Source organism: Schistocerca nitens, unplaced genomic scaffold (genome assembly GCF_023898315.1).
Source record: "Schistocerca nitens isolate TAMUIC-IGC-003100 unplaced genomic scaffold, iqSchNite1.1 HiC_scaffold_301, whole genome shotgun sequence".
Classification (NCBI taxonomy): Eukaryota; Metazoa; Arthropoda; class Insecta; order Orthoptera; family Acrididae; genus Schistocerca; species Schistocerca nitens.
In genome coordinates, this window is record NW_026045837.1 from 17,341 (window position 1) to 35,558 (window position 18,218).

The 18,218-nt window shown below is 50.4% G+C and overlaps 16 non-coding genes across 16 annotated transcripts; all 16 read right to left on the reverse strand.

The window, feature by feature from the left end:
• Window positions 1–63: 63 nt before the first annotated feature.
• LOC126226301 (5S ribosomal RNA) lies at window positions 64–182 on the reverse strand. Its single transcript, XR_007543852.1, has one exon. It is a non-coding gene; the product is annotated as a 5S ribosomal RNA (ribosomal RNA).
• Window positions 183–1,212: 1,030 nt separating this feature from the next.
• On the reverse strand, window positions 1,213–1,331 carry LOC126226303 (5S ribosomal RNA). The gene has a single exon (XR_007543854.1). It is a non-coding gene; the product is annotated as a 5S ribosomal RNA (ribosomal RNA).
• A 1,030-nt stretch (window positions 1,332–2,361) lies between these two features.
• On the reverse strand, window positions 2,362–2,480 carry LOC126226304 (5S ribosomal RNA). The gene has a single exon (XR_007543855.1). It is a non-coding gene; the product is annotated as a 5S ribosomal RNA (ribosomal RNA).
• Window positions 2,481–3,509: 1,029 nt separating this feature from the next.
• LOC126226305 (5S ribosomal RNA) lies at window positions 3,510–3,628 on the reverse strand. Its single transcript, XR_007543856.1, has one exon. It is a non-coding gene; the product is annotated as a 5S ribosomal RNA (ribosomal RNA).
• A 1,030-nt stretch (window positions 3,629–4,658) lies between these two features.
• On the reverse strand, window positions 4,659–4,777 carry LOC126226306 (5S ribosomal RNA). The gene has a single exon (XR_007543857.1). It is a non-coding gene; the product is annotated as a 5S ribosomal RNA (ribosomal RNA).
• Window positions 4,778–5,806: 1,029 nt separating this feature from the next.
• Window positions 5,807–5,925, reverse strand: LOC126226308 (5S ribosomal RNA). The gene has a single exon (XR_007543858.1). It is a non-coding gene; the product is annotated as a 5S ribosomal RNA (ribosomal RNA).
• Window positions 5,926–6,954: 1,029 nt separating this feature from the next.
• LOC126226309 (5S ribosomal RNA) lies at window positions 6,955–7,073 on the reverse strand. Its single transcript, XR_007543859.1, has one exon. It is a non-coding gene; the product is annotated as a 5S ribosomal RNA (ribosomal RNA).
• A 1,029-nt stretch (window positions 7,074–8,102) lies between these two features.
• Window positions 8,103–8,221, reverse strand: LOC126226310 (5S ribosomal RNA). The gene has a single exon (XR_007543860.1). It is a non-coding gene; the product is annotated as a 5S ribosomal RNA (ribosomal RNA).
• Window positions 8,222–9,250: 1,029 nt separating this feature from the next.
• LOC126226311 (5S ribosomal RNA) lies at window positions 9,251–9,369 on the reverse strand. The gene has a single exon (XR_007543861.1). It is a non-coding gene; the product is annotated as a 5S ribosomal RNA (ribosomal RNA).
• A 1,029-nt stretch (window positions 9,370–10,398) lies between these two features.
• Window positions 10,399–10,517, reverse strand: LOC126226312 (5S ribosomal RNA). Its single transcript, XR_007543862.1, has one exon. It is a non-coding gene; the product is annotated as a 5S ribosomal RNA (ribosomal RNA).
• A 1,029-nt stretch (window positions 10,518–11,546) lies between these two features.
• Window positions 11,547–11,665, reverse strand: LOC126226313 (5S ribosomal RNA). Its single transcript, XR_007543863.1, has one exon. It is a non-coding gene; the product is annotated as a 5S ribosomal RNA (ribosomal RNA).
• Window positions 11,666–12,694: 1,029 nt separating this feature from the next.
• On the reverse strand, window positions 12,695–12,813 carry LOC126226315 (5S ribosomal RNA). Its single transcript, XR_007543865.1, has one exon. It is a non-coding gene; the product is annotated as a 5S ribosomal RNA (ribosomal RNA).
• Window positions 12,814–13,842: 1,029 nt separating this feature from the next.
• On the reverse strand, window positions 13,843–13,961 carry LOC126226316 (5S ribosomal RNA). The gene has a single exon (XR_007543866.1). It is a non-coding gene; the product is annotated as a 5S ribosomal RNA (ribosomal RNA).
• Window positions 13,962–14,990: 1,029 nt separating this feature from the next.
• On the reverse strand, window positions 14,991–15,109 carry LOC126226317 (5S ribosomal RNA). The gene has a single exon (XR_007543867.1). It is a non-coding gene; the product is annotated as a 5S ribosomal RNA (ribosomal RNA).
• A 1,027-nt stretch (window positions 15,110–16,136) lies between these two features.
• On the reverse strand, window positions 16,137–16,255 carry LOC126226319 (5S ribosomal RNA). The gene has a single exon (XR_007543868.1). It is a non-coding gene; the product is annotated as a 5S ribosomal RNA (ribosomal RNA).
• A 1,029-nt stretch (window positions 16,256–17,284) lies between these two features.
• Window positions 17,285–17,403, reverse strand: LOC126226320 (5S ribosomal RNA). Its single transcript, XR_007543869.1, has one exon. It is a non-coding gene; the product is annotated as a 5S ribosomal RNA (ribosomal RNA).
• Window positions 17,404–18,218: the final 815 nt, after the last annotated feature.

The following is an 18,218-nucleotide window of genomic DNA, read 5'->3' on the forward strand; positions in this document are numbered from 1 at the left end:
AGGTCGTATGGAAACAGGGCTGGCAGGGGTGGCTGTATATAAAAAAACAAGTAAATAAAGGGCGGCCAACAGCACCCGGTGTTCCCAGGCGGTCACCCATCCAAGTACTAACCGGGCCCGATGTTGCTTAACTTCGGTGATCGGACGAGAACCGGTGTAGTCAACATGGTATGGCCGTTGGCGCCCGTAAAATGTAGGCGCACGGCAGAATTCGCATTCGGTTCTTATCCCAAGACACACAAAATCATACTTTTCGGTCGAACTCAGGCGCATTATTTGTTATTGACAAATCGTCGGGTTAGCGCGAATGCAATCCTGAGTTCCAAAAATTATGCACCGGAAGGACGCGCTTCGTAGTTTTTTTTTATTTTTTGTTAAATTTATACATTTATTTTTTAACATTAAATCGTTACAAGATAACATCTTTACAACAAAACATGAACAGAATTGTAATTGTAAGCACTTCCTTCCGCAATCCGACGTGCCAGCGGAGCGACTGCCGAGTTAGCGGGCGCGCCGCCGCGTGTGTGAGACGCACAGCTGCTCGTGGCACCTCCTGTCATCCGCTGGGCGCGTGCAGCCTTCGACACTCGCGGAAGACGCATCTTGTCCCTGGTGTCCAGTGGATGGCTGGCGCGCGGCCGACCGGCGTATGGCCTGTGCGGCGTGTGGCAGTGTCTTGTTGGAGGGCGCCACTGCTGGCGATGTGAGCTTCCTCGCCTCGCCTCCGCCTCAGACGAGATGTTTGCGTAATTTGCAGTGCATCCGCACCATTCCTATCGCTGTCCCTGTCCCCGCCCCGTCCCGACTTGTCCCGACTTTGCTCGACTGCCGCTCGCTGCCGCTCGGGTCGTGGCCCATATAACAGCGCAAGCACAAGAAACGTCTGCAGGAGATGACGAGACGAGACGAAAGAATAAATTTATGATTACATATCGAAGTAGGAATTGTACACCGCTACACAACAACAGGCGCTGACGTATTTCAGAACATATCTGCCGATTCGTACTGTTTTGTCGTTTTCAAAGACTTCCTGGCGAACTTGGTTAGCACATTCTCCCTCAAACTGAGATATTTACTGCAATTTCATACCTTATGGTCATTACAGTAGTTTAAAATGCTTAAGGAAGTATCTTTGTCACTTCAGAAAGGTCGTATGGAAACAGGGCTGGCAGGGGTGGCTGTATATAAAAAAACAAGTAAATAAAGGGCGGCCAACAGCACCCGGTGTTCCCAGGCGGTCACCCATCCAAGTACTAACCGGGCCCGATGTTGCTTAACTTCGGTGATCGGACGAGAACCGGTGTAGTCAACATGGTATGGCCGTTGGCGCCCGTAAAATGTAGGCGCACGGCAGAATTCGCATTCGGTTCTTATCCCAAGACACACAAAATCATACTTTTCGGTCGAACTCAGGCGCATTATTTGTTATTGACAAATCGTCGGGTTAGCGCGAATGCAATCCTGAGTTCCAAAAATTATGCACCGGAAGGACGCGCTTCGTAGTTTTTTTTTATTTTTTGTTAAATTTATACATTTATTTTTTAACATTAAATCGTTACAAGATAACATCTTTACAACAAAACATGAACAGAATTGTAATTGTAAGCACTTCCTTCCGCAATCCGACGTGCCAGCGGAGCGACTGCCGAGTTAGCGGGCGCGCCGCCGCGTGTGTGAGACGCACAGCTGCTCGTGGCACCTCCTGTCATCCGCTGGGCGCGTGCAGCCTTCGACACTCGCGGAAGACGCATCTTGTCCCTGGTGTCCAGTGGATGGCTGGCGCGCGGCCGACCGGCGTATGGCCTGTGCGGCGTGTGGCAGTGTCTTGTTGGAGGGCGCCACTGCTGGCGATGTGAGCTTCCTCGCCTCGCCTCCGCCTCAGACGAGATGTTTGCGTAATTTGCAGTGCATCCGCACCATTCCTATCGCTGTCCCTGTCCCCGCCCCGTCCCGACTTGTCCCGACTTTGCTCGACTGCCGCTCGCTGCCGCTCGGGTCGTGGCCCATATAACAGCGCAAGCACAAGAAACGTCTGCAGGAGATGACGAGACGAGACGAAAGAATAAATTTATGATTACATATCGAAGTAGGAATTGTACACCGCTACACAACAACAGGCGCTGACGTATTTCAGAACATATCTGCCGATTCGTACTGTTTTGTCGTTTTCAAAGACTTCCTGGCGAACTTGGTTAGCACATTCTCCCTCAAACTGAGATATTTACTGCAATTTCATACCTTATGGTCATTACAGTAGTTTAAAATGCTTAAGGAAGTATCTTTGTCACTTCAGAAAGGTCGTATGGAAACAGGGCTGGCAGGGGTGGCTGTATATAAAAAAACAAGTAAATAAAGGGCGGCCAACAGCACCCGGTGTTCCCAGGCGGTCACCCATCCAAGTACTAACCGGGCCCGATGTTGCTTAACTTCGGTGATCGGACGAGAACCGGTGTAGTCAACATGGTATGGCCGTTGGCGCCCGTAAAATGTAGGCGCACGGCAGAATTCGCATTCGGTTCTTATCCCAAGACACACAAAATCATACTTTTCGGTCGAACTCAGGCGCATTATTTGTTATTGACAAATCGTCGGGTTAGCGCGAATGCAATCCTGAGTTCCAAAAATTATGCACCGGAAGGACGCGCTTCGTAGTTTTTTTTATTTTTTGTTAAATTTATACATTTATTTTTTAACATTAAATCGTTACAAGATAACATCTTTACAACAAAACATGAACAGAATTGTAATTGTAAGCACTTCCTTCCGCAATCCGACGTGCCAGCGGAGCGACTGCCGAGTTAGCGGGCGCGCCGCCGCGTGTGTGAGACGCACAGCTGCTCGTGGCACCTCCTGTCATCCGCTGGGCGCGTGCAGCCTTCGACACTCGCGGAAGACGCATCTTGTCCCTGGTGTCCAGTGGATGGCTGGCGCGCGGCCGACCGGCGTATGGCCTGTGCGGCGTGTGGCAGTGTCTTGTTGGAGGGCGCCACTGCTGGCGATGTGAGCTTCCTCGCCTCGCCTCCGCCTCAGACGAGATGTTTGCGTAATTTGCAGTGCATCCGCACCATTCCTATCGCTGTCCCTGTCCCCGCCCCGTCCCGACTTGTCCCGACTTTGCTCGACTGCCGCTCGCTGCCGCTCGGGTCGTGGCCCATATAACAGCGCAAGCACAAGAAACGTCTGCAGGAGATGACGAGACGAGACGAAAGAATAAATTTATGATTACATATCGAAGTAGGAATTGTACACCGCTACACAACAACAGGCGCTGACGTATTTCAGAACATATCTGCCGATTCGTACTGTTTTGTCGTTTTCAAAGACTTCCTGGCGAACTTGGTTAGCACATTCTCCCTCAAACTGAGATATTTACTGCAATTTCATACCTTATGGTCATTACAGTAGTTTAAAATGCTTAAGGAAGTATCTTTGTCACTTCAGAAAGGTCGTATGGAAACAGGGCTGGCAGGGGTGGCTGTATATAAAAAAACAAGTAAATAAAGGGCGGCCAACAGCACCCGGTGTTCCCAGGCGGTCACCCATCCAAGTACTAACCGGGCCCGATGTTGCTTAACTTCGGTGATCGGACGAGAACCGGTGTAGTCAACATGGTATGGCCGTTGGCGCCCGTAAAATGTAGGCGCACGGCAGAATTCGCATTCGGTTCTTATCCCAAGACACACAAAATCATACTTTTCGGTCGAACTCAGGCGCATTATTTGTTATTGACAAATCGTCGGGTTAGCGCGAATGCAATCCTGAGTTCCAAAAATTATGCACCGGAAGGACGCGCTTCGTAGTTTTTTTTTATTTTTTGTTAAATTTATACATTTATTTTTTAACATTAAATCGTTACAAGATAACATCTTTACAACAAAACATGAACAGAATTGTAATTGTAAGCACTTCCTTCCGCAATCCGACGTGCCAGCGGAGCGACTGCCGAGTTAGCGGGCGCGCCGCCGCGTGTGTGAGACGCACAGCTGCTCGTGGCACCTCCTGTCATCCGCTGGGCGCGTGCAGCCTTCGACACTCGCGGAAGACGCATCTTGTCCCTGGTGTCCAGTGGATGGCTGGCGCGCGGCCGACCGGCGTATGGCCTGTGCGGCGTGTGGCAGTGTCTTGTTGGAGGGCGCCACTGCTGGCGATGTGAGCTTCCTCGCCTCGCCTCCGCCTCAGACGAGATGTTTGCGTAATTTGCAGTGCATCCGCACCATTCCTATCGCTGTCCCTGTCCCCGCCCCGTCCCGACTTGTCCCGACTTTGCTCGACTGCCGCTCGCTGCCGCTCGGGTCGTGGCCCATATAACAGCGCAAGCACAAGAAACGTCTGCAGGAGATGACGAGACGAGACGAAAGAATAAATTTATGATTACATATCGAAGTAGGAATTGTACACCGCTACACAACAACAGGCGCTGACGTATTTCAGAACATATCTGCCGATTCGTACTGTTTTGTCGTTTTCAAAGACTTCCTGGCGAACTTGGTTAGCACATTCTCCCTCAAACTGAGATATTTACTGCAATTTCATACCTTATGGTCATTACAGTAGTTTAAAATGCTTAAGGAAGTATCTTTGTCACTTCAGAAAGGTCGTATGGAAACAGGGCTGGCAGGGGTGGCTGTATATAAAAAAACAAGTAAATAAAGGGCGGCCAACAGCACCCGGTGTTCCCAGGCGGTCACCCATCCAAGTACTAACCGGGCCCGATGTTGCTTAACTTCGGTGATCGGACGAGAACCGGTGTAGTCAACATGGTATGGCCGTTGGCGCCCGTAAAATGTAGGCGCACGGCAGAATTCGCATTCGGTTCTTATCCCAAGACACACAAAATCATACTTTTCGGTCGAACTCAGGCGCATTATTTGTTATTGACAAATCGTCGGGTTAGCGCGAATGCAATCCTGAGTTCCAAAAATTATGCACCGGAAGGACGCGCTTCGTAGTTTTTTTTATTTTTTGTTAAATTTATACGTTTATTTTTTAACATTAAATCGTTACAAGATAACATCTTTACAACAAAACATGAACAGAATTGTAATTGTAAGCACTTCCTTCCGCAATCCGACGTGCCAGCGGAGCGACTGCCGAGTTAGCGGGCGCGCCGCCGCGTGTGTGAGACGCACAGCTGCTCGTGGCACCTCCTGTCATCCGCTGGGCGCGTGCAGCCTTCGACACTCGCGGAAGACGCATCTTGTCCCTGGTGTCCAGTGGATGGCTGGCGCGCGGCCGACCGGCGTATGGCCTGTGCGGCGTGTGGCAGTGTCTTGTTGGAGGGCGCCACTGCTGGCGATGTGAGCTTCCTCGCCTCGCCTCCGCCTCAGACGAGATGTTTGCGTAATTTGCAGTGCATCCGCACCATTCCTATCGCTGTCCCTGTCCCCGCCCCGTCCCGACTTGTCCCGACTTTGCTCGACTGCCGCTCGCTGCCGCTCGGGTCGTGGCCCATATAACAGCGCAAGCACAAGAAACGTCTGCAGGAGATGACGAGACGAGACGAAAGAATAAATTTATGATTACATATCGAAGTAGGAATTGTACACCGCTACACAACAACAGGCGCTGACGTATTTCAGAACATATCTGCCGATTCGTACTGTTTTGTCGTTTTCAAAGACTTCCTGGCGAACTTGGTTAGCACATTCTCCCTCAAACTGAGATATTTACTGCAATTTCATACCTTATGGTCATTACAGTAGTTTAAAATGCTTAAGGAAGTATCTTTGTCACTTCAGAAAGGTCGTATGGAAACAGGGCTGGCAGGGGTGGCTGTATATAAAAAAACAAGTAAATAAAGGGCGGCCAACAGCACCCGGTGTTCCCAGGCGGTCACCCATCCAAGTACTAACCGGGCCCGATGTTGCTTAACTTCGGTGATCGGACGAGAACCGGTGTAGTCAACATGGTATGGCCGTTGGCGCCCGTAAAATGTAGGCGCACGGCAGAATTCGCATTCGGTTCTTATCCCAAGACACACAAAATCATACTTTTCGGTCGAACTCAGGCGCATTATTTGTTATTGACAAATCGTCGGGTTAGCGCGAATGCAATCCTGAGTTCCAAAAATTATGCACCGGAAGGACGCGCTTCGTAGTTTTTTTTATTTTTTGTTAAATTTATACATTTATTTTTTAACATTAAATCGTTACAAGATAACATCTTTACAACAAAACATGAACAGAATTGTAATTGTAAGCACTTCCTTCCGCAATCCGACGTGCCAGCGGAGCGACTGCCGAGTTAGCGGGCGCGCCGCCGCGTGTGTGAGACGCACAGCTGCTCGTGGCACCTCCTGTCATCCGCTGGGCGCGTGCAGCCTTCGACACTCGCGGAAGACGCATCTTGTCCCTGGTGTCCAGTGGATGGCTGGCGCGCGGCCGACCGGCGTATGGCCTGTGCGGCGTGTGGCAGTGTCTTGTTGGAGGGCGCCACTGCTGGCGATGTGAGCTTCCTCGCCTCGCCTCCGCCTCAGACGAGATGTTTGCGTAATTTGCAGTGCATCCGCACCATTCCTATCGCTGTCCCTGTCCCCGCCCCGTCCCGACTTGTCCCGACTTTGCTCGACTGCCGCTCGCTGCCGCTCGGGTCGTGGCCCATATAACAGCGCAAGCACAAGAAACGTCTGCAGGAGATGACGAGACGAGACGAAAGAATAAATTTATGATTACATATCGAAGTAGGAATTGTACACCGCTACACAACAACAGGCGCTGACGTATTTCAGAACATATCTGCCGATTCGTACTGTTTTGTCGTTTTCAAAGACTTCCTGGCGAACTTGGTTAGCACATTCTCCCTCAAACTGAGATATTTACTGCAATTTCATACCTTATGGTCATTACAGTAGTTTAAAATGCTTAAGGAAGTATCTTTGTCACTTCAGAAAGGTCGTATGGAAACAGGGCTGGCAGGGGTGGCTGTATATAAAAAAACAAGTAAATAAAGGGCGGCCAACAGCACCCGGTGTTCCCAGGCGGTCACCCATCCAAGTACTAACCGGGCCCGATGTTGCTTAACTTCGGTGATCGGACGAGAACCGGTGTAGTCAACATGGTATGGCCGTTGGCGCCCGTAAAATGTAGGCGCACGGCAGAATTCGCATTCGGTTCTTATCCCAAGACACACAAAATCATACTTTTCGGTCGAACTCAGGCGCATTATTTGTTATTGACAAATCGTCGGGTTAGCGCGAATGCAATCCTGAGTTCCAAAAATTATGCACCGGAAGGACGCGCTTCGTAGTTTTTTTTATTTTTTGTTAAATTTATACATTTATTTTTTAACATTAAATCGTTACAAGATAACATCTTTACAACAAAACATGAACAGAATTGTAATTGTAAGCACTTCCTTCCGCAATCCGACGTGCCAGCGGAGCGACTGCCGAGTTAGCGGGCGCGCCGCCGCGTGTGTGAGACGCACAGCTGCTCGTGGCACCTCCTGTCATCCGCTGGGCGCGTGCAGCCTTCGACACTCGCGGAAGACGCATCTTGTCCCTGGTGTCCAGTGGATGGCTGGCGCGCGGCCGACCGGCGTATGGCCTGTGCGGCGTGTGGCAGTGTCTTGTTGGAGGGCGCCACTGCTGGCGATGTGAGCTTCCTCGCCTCGCCTCCGCCTCAGACGAGATGTTTGCGTAATTTGCAGTGCATCCGCACCATTCCTATCGCTGTCCCTGTCCCCGCCCCGTCCCGACTTGTCCCGACTTTGCTCGACTGCCGCTCGCTGCCGCTCGGGTCGTGGCCCATATAACAGCGCAAGCACAAGAAACGTCTGCAGGAGATGACGAGACGAGACGAAAGAATAAATTTATGATTACATATCGAAGTAGGAATTGTACACCGCTACACAACAACAGGCGCTGACGTATTTCAGAACATATCTGCCGATTCGTACTGTTTTGTCGTTTTCAAAGACTTCCTGGCGAACTTGGTTAGCACATTCTCCCTCAAACTGAGATATTTACTGCAATTTCATACCTTATGGTCATTACAGTAGTTTAAAATGCTTAAGGAAGTATCTTTGTCACTTCAGAAAGGTCGTATGGAAACAGGGCTGGCAGGGGTGGCTGTATATAAAAAAACAAGTAAATAAAGGGCGGCCAACAGCACCCGGTGTTCCCAGGCGGTCACCCATCCAAGTACTAACCGGGCCCGATGTTGCTTAACTTCGGTGATCGGACGAGAACCGGTGTAGTCAACATGGTATGGCCGTTGGCGCCCGTAAAATGTAGGCGCACGGCAGAATTCGCATTCGGTTCTTATCCCAAGACACACAAAATCATACTTTTCGGTCGAACTCAGGCGCATTATTTGTTATTGACAAATCGTCGGGTTAGCGCGAATGCAATCCTGAGTTCCAAAAATTATGCACCGGAAGGACGCGCTTCGTAGTTTTTTTTATTTTTTGTTAAATTTATACATTTATTTTTTAACATTAAATCGTTACAAGATAACATCTTTACAACAAAACATGAACAGAATTGTAATTGTAAGCACTTCCTTCCGCAATCCGACGTGCCAGCGGAGCGACTGCCGAGTTAGCGGGCGCGCCGCCGCGTGTGTGAGACGCACAGCTGCTCGTGGCACCTCCTGTCATCCGCTGGGCGCGTGCAGCCTTCGACACTCGCGGAAGACGCATCTTGTCCCTGGTGTCCAGTGGATGGCTGGCGCGCGGCCGACCGGCGTATGGCCTGTGCGGCGTGTGGCAGTGTCTTGTTGGAGGGCGCCACTGCTGGCGATGTGAGCTTCCTCGCCTCGCCTCCGCCTCAGACGAGATGTTTGCGTAATTTGCAGTGCATCCGCACCATTCCTATCGCTGTCCCTGTCCCCGCCCCGTCCCGACTTGTCCCGACTTTGCTCGACTGCCGCTCGCTGCCGCTCGGGTCGTGGCCCATATAACAGCGCAAGCACAAGAAACGTCTGCAGGAGATGACGAGACGAGACGAAAGAATAAATTTATGATTACATATCGAAGTAGGAATTGTACACCGCTACACAACAACAGGCGCTGACGTATTTCAGAACATATCTGCCGATTCGTACTGTTTTGTCGTTTTCAAAGACTTCCTGGCGAACTTGGTTAGCACATTCTCCCTCAAACTGAGATATTTACTGCAATTTCATACCTTATGGTCATTACAGTAGTTTAAAATGCTTAAGGAAGTATCTTTGTCACTTCAGAAAGGTCGTATGGAAACAGGGCTGGCAGGGGTGGCTGTATATAAAAAAACAAGTAAATAAAGGGCGGCCAACAGCACCCGGTGTTCCCAGGCGGTCACCCATCCAAGTACTAACCGGGCCCGATGTTGCTTAACTTCGGTGATCGGACGAGAACCGGTGTAGTCAACATGGTATGGCCGTTGGCGCCCGTAAAATGTAGGCGCACGGCAGAATTCGCATTCGGTTCTTATCCCAAGACACACAAAATCATACTTTTCGGTCGAACTCAGGCGCATTATTTGTTATTGACAAATCGTCGGGTTAGCGCGAATGCAATCCTGAGTTCCAAAAATTATGCACCGGAAGGACGCGCTTCGTAGTTTTTTTTATTTTTTGTTAAATTTATACATTTATTTTTTAACATTAAATCGTTACAAGATAACATCTTTACAACAAAACATGAACAGAATTGTAATTGTAAGCACTTCCTTCCGCAATCCGACGTGCCAGCGGAGCGACTGCCGAGTTAGCGGGCGCGCCGCCGCGTGTGTGAGACGCACAGCTGCTCGTGGCACCTCCTGTCATCCGCTGGGCGCGTGCAGCCTTCGACACTCGCGGAAGACGCATCTTGTCCCTGGTGTCCAGTGGATGGCTGGCGCGCGGCCGACCGGCGTATGGCCTGTGCGGCGTGTGGCAGTGTCTTGTTGGAGGGCGCCACTGCTGGCGATGTGAGCTTCCTCGCCTCGCCTCCGCCTCAGACGAGATGTTTGCGTAATTTGCAGTGCATCCGCACCATTCCTATCGCTGTCCCTGTCCCCGCCCCGTCCCGACTTGTCCCGACTTTGCTCGACTGCCGCTCGCTGCCGCTCGGGTCGTGGCCCATATAACAGCGCAAGCACAAGAAACGTCTGCAGGAGATGACGAGACGAGACGAAAGAATAAATTTATGATTACATATCGAAGTAGGAATTGTACACCGCTACACAACAACAGGCGCTGACGTATTTCAGAACATATCTGCCGATTCGTACTGTTTTGTCGTTTTCAAAGACTTCCTGGCGAACTTGGTTAGCACATTCTCCCTCAAACTGAGATATTTACTGCAATTTCATACCTTATGGTCATTACAGTAGTTTAAAATGCTTAAGGAAGTATCTTTGTCACTTCAGAAAGGTCGTATGGAAACAGGGCTGGCAGGGGTGGCTGTATATAAAAAAACAAGTAAATAAAGGGCGGCCAACAGCACCCGGTGTTCCCAGGCGGTCACCCATCCAAGTACTAACCGGGCCCGATGTTGCTTAACTTCGGTGATCGGACGAGAACCGGTGTAGTCAACATGGTATGGCCGTTGGCGCCCGTAAAATGTAGGCGCACGGCAGAATTCGCATTCGGTTCTTATCCCAAGACACACAAAATCATACTTTTCGGTCGAACTCAGGCGCATTATTTGTTATTGACAAATCGTCGGGTTAGCGCGAATGCAATCCTGAGTTCCAAAAATTATGCACCGGAAGGACGCGCTTCGTAGTTTTTTTTATTTTTTGTTAAATTTATACATTTATTTTTTAACATTAAATCGTTACAAGATAACATCTTTACAACAAAACATGAACAGAATTGTAATTGTAAGCACTTCCTTCCGCAATCCGACGTGCCAGCGGAGCGACTGCCGAGTTAGCGGGCGCGCCGCCGCGTGTGTGAGACGCACAGCTGCTCGTGGCACCTCCTGTCATCCGCTGGGCGCGTGCAGCCTTCGACACTCGCGGAAGACGCATCTTGTCCCTGGTGTCCAGTGGATGGCTGGCGCGCGGCCGACCGGCGTATGGCCTGTGCGGCGTGTGGCAGTGTCTTGTTGGAGGGCGCCACTGCTGGCGATGTGAGCTTCCTCGCCTCGCCTCCGCCTCAGACGAGATGTTTGCGTAATTTGCAGTGCATCCGCACCATTCCTATCGCTGTCCCTGTCCCCGCCCCGTCCCGACTTGTCCCGACTTTGCTCGACTGCCGCTCGCTGCCGCTCGGGTCGTGGCCCATATAACAGCGCAAGCACAAGAAACGTCTGCAGGAGATGACGAGACGAGACGAAAGAATAAATTTATGATTACATATCGAAGTAGGAATTGTACACCGCTACACAACAACAGGCGCTGACGTATTTCAGAACATATCTGCCGATTCGTACTGTTTTGTCGTTTTCAAAGACTTCCTGGCGAACTTGGTTAGCACATTCTCCCTCAAACTGAGATATTTACTGCAATTTCATACCTTATGGTCATTACAGTAGTTTAAAATGCTTAAGGAAGTATCTTTGTCACTTCAGAAAGGTCGTATGGAAACAGGGCTGGCAGGGGTGGCTGTATATAAAAAAACAAGTAAATAAAGGGCGGCCAACAGCACCCGGTGTTCCCAGGCGGTCACCCATCCAAGTACTAACCGGGCCCGATGTTGCTTAACTTCGGTGATCGGACGAGAACCGGTGTAGTCAACATGGTATGGCCGTTGGCGCCCGTAAAATGTAGGCGCACGGCAGAATTCGCATTCGGTTCTTATCCCAAGACACACAAAATCATACTTTTCGGTCGAACTCAGGCGCATTATTTGTTATTGACAAATCGTCGGGTTAGCGCGAATGCAATCCTGAGTTCCAAAAATTATGCACCGGAAGGACGCGCTTCGTAGTTTTTTTTATTTTTTGTTAAATTTATACATTTATTTTTTAACATTAAATCGTTACAAGATAACATCTTTACAACAAAACATGAACAGAATTGTAATTGTAAGCACTTCCTTCCGCAATCCGACGTGCCAGCGGAGCGACTGCCGAGTTAGCGGGCGCGCCGCCGCGTGTGTGAGACGCACAGCTGCTCGTGGCACCTCCTGTCATCCGCTGGGCGCGTGCAGCCTTCGACACTCGCGGAAGACGCATCTTGTCCCTGGTGTCCAGTGGATGGCTGGCGCGCGGCCGACCGGCGTATGGCCTGTGCGGCGTGTGGCAGTGTCTTGTTGGAGGGCGCCACTGCTGGCGATGTGAGCTTCCTCGCCTCGCCTCCGCCTCAGACGAGATGTTTGCGTAATTTGCAGTGCATCCGCACCATTCCTATCGCTGTCCCTGTCCCCGCCCCGTCCCGACTTGTCCCGACTTTGCTCGACTGCCGCTCGCTGCCGCTCGGGTCGTGGCCCATATAACAGCGCAAGCACAAGAAACGTCTGCAGGAGATGACGAGACGAGACGAAAGAATAAATTTATGATTACATATCGAAGTAGGAATTGTACACCGCTACACAACAACAGGCGCTGACGTATTTCAGAACATATCTGCCGATTCGTACTGTTTTGTCGTTTTCAAAGACTTCCTGGCGAACTTGGTTAGCACATTCTCCCTCAAACTGAGATATTTACTGCAATTTCATACCTTATGGTCATTACAGTAGTTTAAAATGCTTAAGGAAGTATCTTTGTCACTTCAGAAAGGTCGTATGGAAACAGGGCTGGCAGGGGTGGCTGTATATAAAAAAACAAGTAAATAAAGGGCGGCCAACAGCACCCGGTGTTCCCAGGCGGTCACCCATCCAAGTACTAACCGGGCCCGATGTTGCTTAACTTCGGTGATCGGACGAGAACCGGTGTAGTCAACATGGTATGGCCGTTGGCGCCCGTAAAATGTAGGCGCACGGCAGAATTCGCATTCGGTTCTTATCCCAAGACACACAAAATCATACTTTTCGGTCGAACTCAGGCGCATTATTTGTTATTGACAAATCGTCGGGTTAGCGCGAATGCAATCCTGAGTTCCAAAAATTATGCACCGGAAGGACGCGCTTCGTAGTTTTTTTTATTTTTTGTTAAATTTATACATTTATTTTTTAACATTAAATCGTTACAAGATAACATCTTTACAACAAAACATGAACAGAATTGTAATTGTAAGCACTTCCTTCCGCAATCCGACGTGCCAGCGGAGCGACTGCCGAGTTAGCGGGCGCGCCGCCGCGTGTGTGAGACGCACAGCTGCTCGTGGCACCTCCTGTCATCCGCTGGGCGCGTGCAGCCTTCGACACTCGCGGAAGACGCATCTTGTCCCTGGTGTCCAGTGGATGGCTGGCGCGCGGCCGACCGGCGTATGGCCTGTGCGGCGTGTGGCAGTGTCTTGTTGGAGGGCGCCACTGCTGGCGATGTGAGCTTCCTCGCCTCGCCTCCGCCTCAGACGAGATGTTTGCGTAATTTGCAGTGCATCCGCACCATTCCTATCGCTGTCCCTGTCCCCGCCCCGTCCCGACTTGTCCCGACTTTGCTCGACTGCCGCTCGCTGCCGCTCGGGTCGTGGCCCATATAACAGCGCAAGCACAAGAAACGTCTGCAGGAGATGACGAGACGAGACGAAAGAATAAATTTATGATTACATATCGAAGTAGGAATTGTACACCGCTACACAACAACAGGCGCTGACGTATTTCAGAACATATCTGCCGATTCGTACTGTTTTGTCGTTTTCAAAGACTTCCTGGCGAACTTGGTTAGCACATTCTCCCTCAAACTGAGATATTTACTGCAATTTCATACCTTATGGTCATTACAGTAGTTTAAAATGCTTAAGGAAGTATCTTTGTCACTTCAGAAAGGTCGTATGGAAACAGGGCTGGCAGGGGTGGCTGTATATAAAAAAACAAGTAAATAAAGGGCGGCCAACAGCACCCGGTGTTCCCAGGCGGTCACCCATCCAAGTACTAACCGGGCCCGATGTTGCTTAACTTCGGTGATCGGACGAGAACCGGTGTAGTCAACATGGTATGGCCGTTGGCGCCCGTAAAATGTAGGCGCACGGCAGAATTCGCATTCGGTTCTTATCCCAAGACACACAAAATCATACTTTTCGGTCGAACTCAGGCGCATTATTTGTTATTGACAAATCGTCGGGTTAGCGCGAATGCAATCCTGAGTTCCAAAAATTATGCACCGGAAGGACGCGCTTCGTAGTTTTTTTTATTTTTTGTTAAATTTATACATTTATTTTTTAACATTAAATCGTTACAAGATAACATCTTTACAACAAAACATGAACAGAATTGTAATTGTAAGCACTTCCTTCCGCAATCCGACGTGCCAGCGGAGCGACTGCCGAGTTAGCGGGCGCGCCGCCGCGTGTGTGAGACGCACAGCTGCTCGTGGCACCTCCTGTCATCCGCTGGGCGCGTGCAGCCTTCGACACTCGCGGAAGACGCATCTTGTCCCTGGTGTCCAGTGGATGGCTGGCGCGCGGCCGACCGGCGTATGGCCTGTGCGGCGTGTGGCAGTGTCTTGTTGGAGGGCGCCACTGCTGGCGATGTGAGCTTCCTCGCCTCGCCTCCGCCTCAGACGAGATGTTTGCGTAATTTGCAGTGCATCCGCACCATTCCTATCGCTGTCCCTGTCCCCGCCCCGTCCCGACTTGTCCCGACTTTGCTCGACTGCCGCTCGCTGCCGCTCGGGTCGTGGCCCATATAACAGCGCAAGCACAAGAAACGTCTGCAGGAGATGACGAGACGAGACGAAAGAATAAATTTATGATTACATATCGAAGTAGGAATTGTACACCGCTACACAACAACAGGCGCTGACGTATTTCAGAACATATCTGCCGATTCGTACTGTTTTGTCGTTTTCAAAGACTTCCTGGCGAACTTGGTTAGCACATTCTCCCTCAAACTGAGATATTTACTGCAATTTCATACCTTATGGTCATTACAGTAGTTTAAAATGCTTAAGGAAGTATCTTTGTCACTTCAGAAAGGTCGTATGGAAACAGGGCTGGCAGGGGTGGCTGTATATAAAAAAACAAGTAAATAAAGGGCGGCCAACAGCACCCGGTGTTCCCAGGCGGTCACCCATCCAAGTACTAACCGGGCCCGATGTTGCTTAACTTCGGTGATCGGACGAGAACCGGTGTAGTCAACATGGTATGGCCGTTGGCGCCCGTAAAATGTAGGCGCACGGCAGAATTCGCATTCGGTTCTTATCCCAAGACACACAAAATCATACTTTTCGGTCGAACTCAGGCGCATTATTTGTTATTGACAAATCGTCGGGTTAGCGCGAATGCAATCCTGAGTTCCAAAAATTATGCACCGGAAGGACGCGCTTCGTAGTTTTTTTTATTTTTTGTTAAATTTATACATTTATTTTTTAACATTAAATCGTTACAAGATAACATCTTTACAACAAAACATGAACAGAATTGTAATTGTAAGCACTTCCTTCCGCAATCCGACGTGCCAGCGGAGCGACTGCCGAGTTAGCGGCGCGCCGCCGCGTGTGTGAGACGCACAGCTGCTCGTGGCACCTCCTGTCATCCGCTGGGCGCGTGCAGCCTTCGACACTCGCGGAAGACGCATCTTGTCCCTGGTGTCCAGTGGATGGCTGGCGCGCGGCCGACCGGCGTATGGCCTGTGCGGCGTGTGGCAGTGTCTTGTTGGAGGGCGCCACTGCTGGCGATGTGAGCTTCCTCGCCTCGCCTCCGCCTCAGACGAGATGTTTGCGTAATTTGCAGTGCATCCGCACCATTCCTATCGCTGTCCCTGTCCCCGCCCCGTCCCGACTTGTCCCGACTTTGCTCGACTGCCGCTCGCTGCCGCTCGGGTCGTGGCCCATATAACAGCGCAAGCACAAGAAACGTCTGCAGGAGATGACGAGACGAGACGAAAGAATAAATTTATGATTACATATCGAAGTAGGAATTGTACACCGCTACACAACAACAGGCGCTGACGTATTTCAGAACATATCTGCCGATTCGTACTGTTTTGTCGTTTTCAAAGACTTCCTGGCGAACTTGGTTAGCACATTCTCCCTCAAACTGAGATATTTACTGCAATTTCATACCTTATGGTCATTACAGTAGTTTAAAATGCTTAAGGAAGTATCTTTGTCACTTCAGAAAGGTCGTATGGAAACAGGGCTGGCAGGGGTGGCTGTATATAAAAAACAAGTAAATAAAGGGCGGCCAACAGCACCCGGTGTTCCCAGGCGGTCACCCATCCAAGTACTAACCGGGCCCGATGTTGCTTAACTTCGGTGATCGGACGAGAACCGGTGTAGTCAACATGGTATGGCCGTTGGCGCCCGTAAAATGTAGGCGCACGGCAGAATTCGCATTCGGTTCTTATCCCAAGACACACAAAATCATACTTTTCGGTCGAACTCAGGCGCATTATTTGTTATTGACAAATCGTCGGGTTAGCGCGAATGCAATCCTGAGTTCCAAAAATTATGCACCGGAAGGACGCGCTTCGTAGTTTTTTTTATTTTTTGTTAAATTTATACATTTATTTTTTAACATTAAATCGTTACAAGATAACATCTTTACAACAAAACATGAACAGAATTGTAATTGTAAGCACTTCCTTCCGCAATCCGACGTGCCAGCGGAGCGACTGCCGAGTTAGCGGGCGCGCCGCCGCGTGTGTGAGACGCACAGCTGCTCGTGGCACCTCCTGTCATCCGCTGGGCGCGTGCAGCCTTCGACACTCGCGGAAGACGCATCTTGTCCCTGGTGTCCAGTGGATGGCTGGCGCGCGGCCGACCGGCGTATGGCCTGTGCGGCGTGTGGCAGTGTCTTGTTGGAGGGCGCCACTGCTGGCGATGTGAGCTTCCTCGCCTCGCCTCCGCCTCAGACGAGATGTTTGCGTAATTTGCAGTGCATCCGCACCATTCCTATCGCTGTCCCTGTCCCCGCCCCGTCCCGACTTGTCCCGACTTTGCTCGACTGCCGCTCGCTGCCGCTCGGGTCGTGGCCCATATAACAGCGCAAGCACAAGAAACGTCTGCAGGAGATGACGAGACGAGACGAAAGAATAAATTTATGATTACATATCGAAGTAGGAATTGTACACCGCTACACAACAACAGGCGCTGACGTATTTCAGAACATATCTGCCGATTCGTACTGTTTTGTCGTTTTCAAAGACTTCCTGGCGAACTTGGTTAGCACATTCTCCCTCAAACTGAGATATTTACTGCAATTTCATACCTTATGGTCATTACAGTAGTTTAAAATGCTTAAGGAAGTATCTTTGTCACTTCAGAAAGGTCGTATGGAAACAGGGCTGGCAGGGGTGGCTGTATATAAAAAAACAAGTAAATAAAGGGCGGCCAACAGCACCCGGTGTTCCCAGGCGGTCACCCATCCAAGTACTAACCGGGCCCGATGTTGCTTAACTTCGGTGATCGGACGAGAACCGGTGTAGTCAACATGGTATGGCCGTTGGCGCCCGTAAAATGTAGGCGCACGGCAGAATTCGCATTCGGTTCTTATCCCAAGACACACAAAATCATACTTTTCGGTCGAACTCAGGCGCATTATTTGTTATTGACAAATCGTCGGGTTAGCGCGAATGCAATCCTGAGTTCCAAAAATTATGCACCGGAAGGACGCGCTTCGTAGTTTTTTTTATTTTTTGTTAAATTTATACATTTATTTTTTAACATTAAATCGTTACAAGATAACATCTTTACAACAAAACATGAACAGAATTGTAATTGTAAGCACTTCCTTCCGCAATCCGACGTGCCAGCGGAGCGACTGCCGAGTTAGCGGGCGCGCCGCCGCGTGTGTGAGACGCACAGCTGCTCGTGGCACCTCCTGTCATCCGCTGGGCGCGTGCAGCCTTCGACACTCGCGGAAGACGCATCTTGTCCCTGGTGTCCAGTGGATGGCTGGCGCGCGGCCGACCGGCGTATGGCCTGTGCGGCGTGTGGCAGTGTCTTGTTGGAGGGCGCCACTGCTGGCGATGTGAGCTTCCTCGCCTCGCCTCCGCCTCAGACGAGATGTTTGCGTAATTTGCAGTGCATCCGCACCATTCCTATCGCTGTCCCTGTCCCCGCCCCGTCCCGACTTGTCCCGACTTTGCTCGACTGCCGCTCGCTGCCGCTCGGGTCGTGGCCCATATAACAGCGCAAGCACAAGAAACGTCTGCAGGAGATGACGAGACGAGACGAAAGAATAAATTTATGATTACATATCGAAGTAGGAATTGTACACCGCTACACAACAACAGGCGCTGACGTATTTCAGAACATATCTG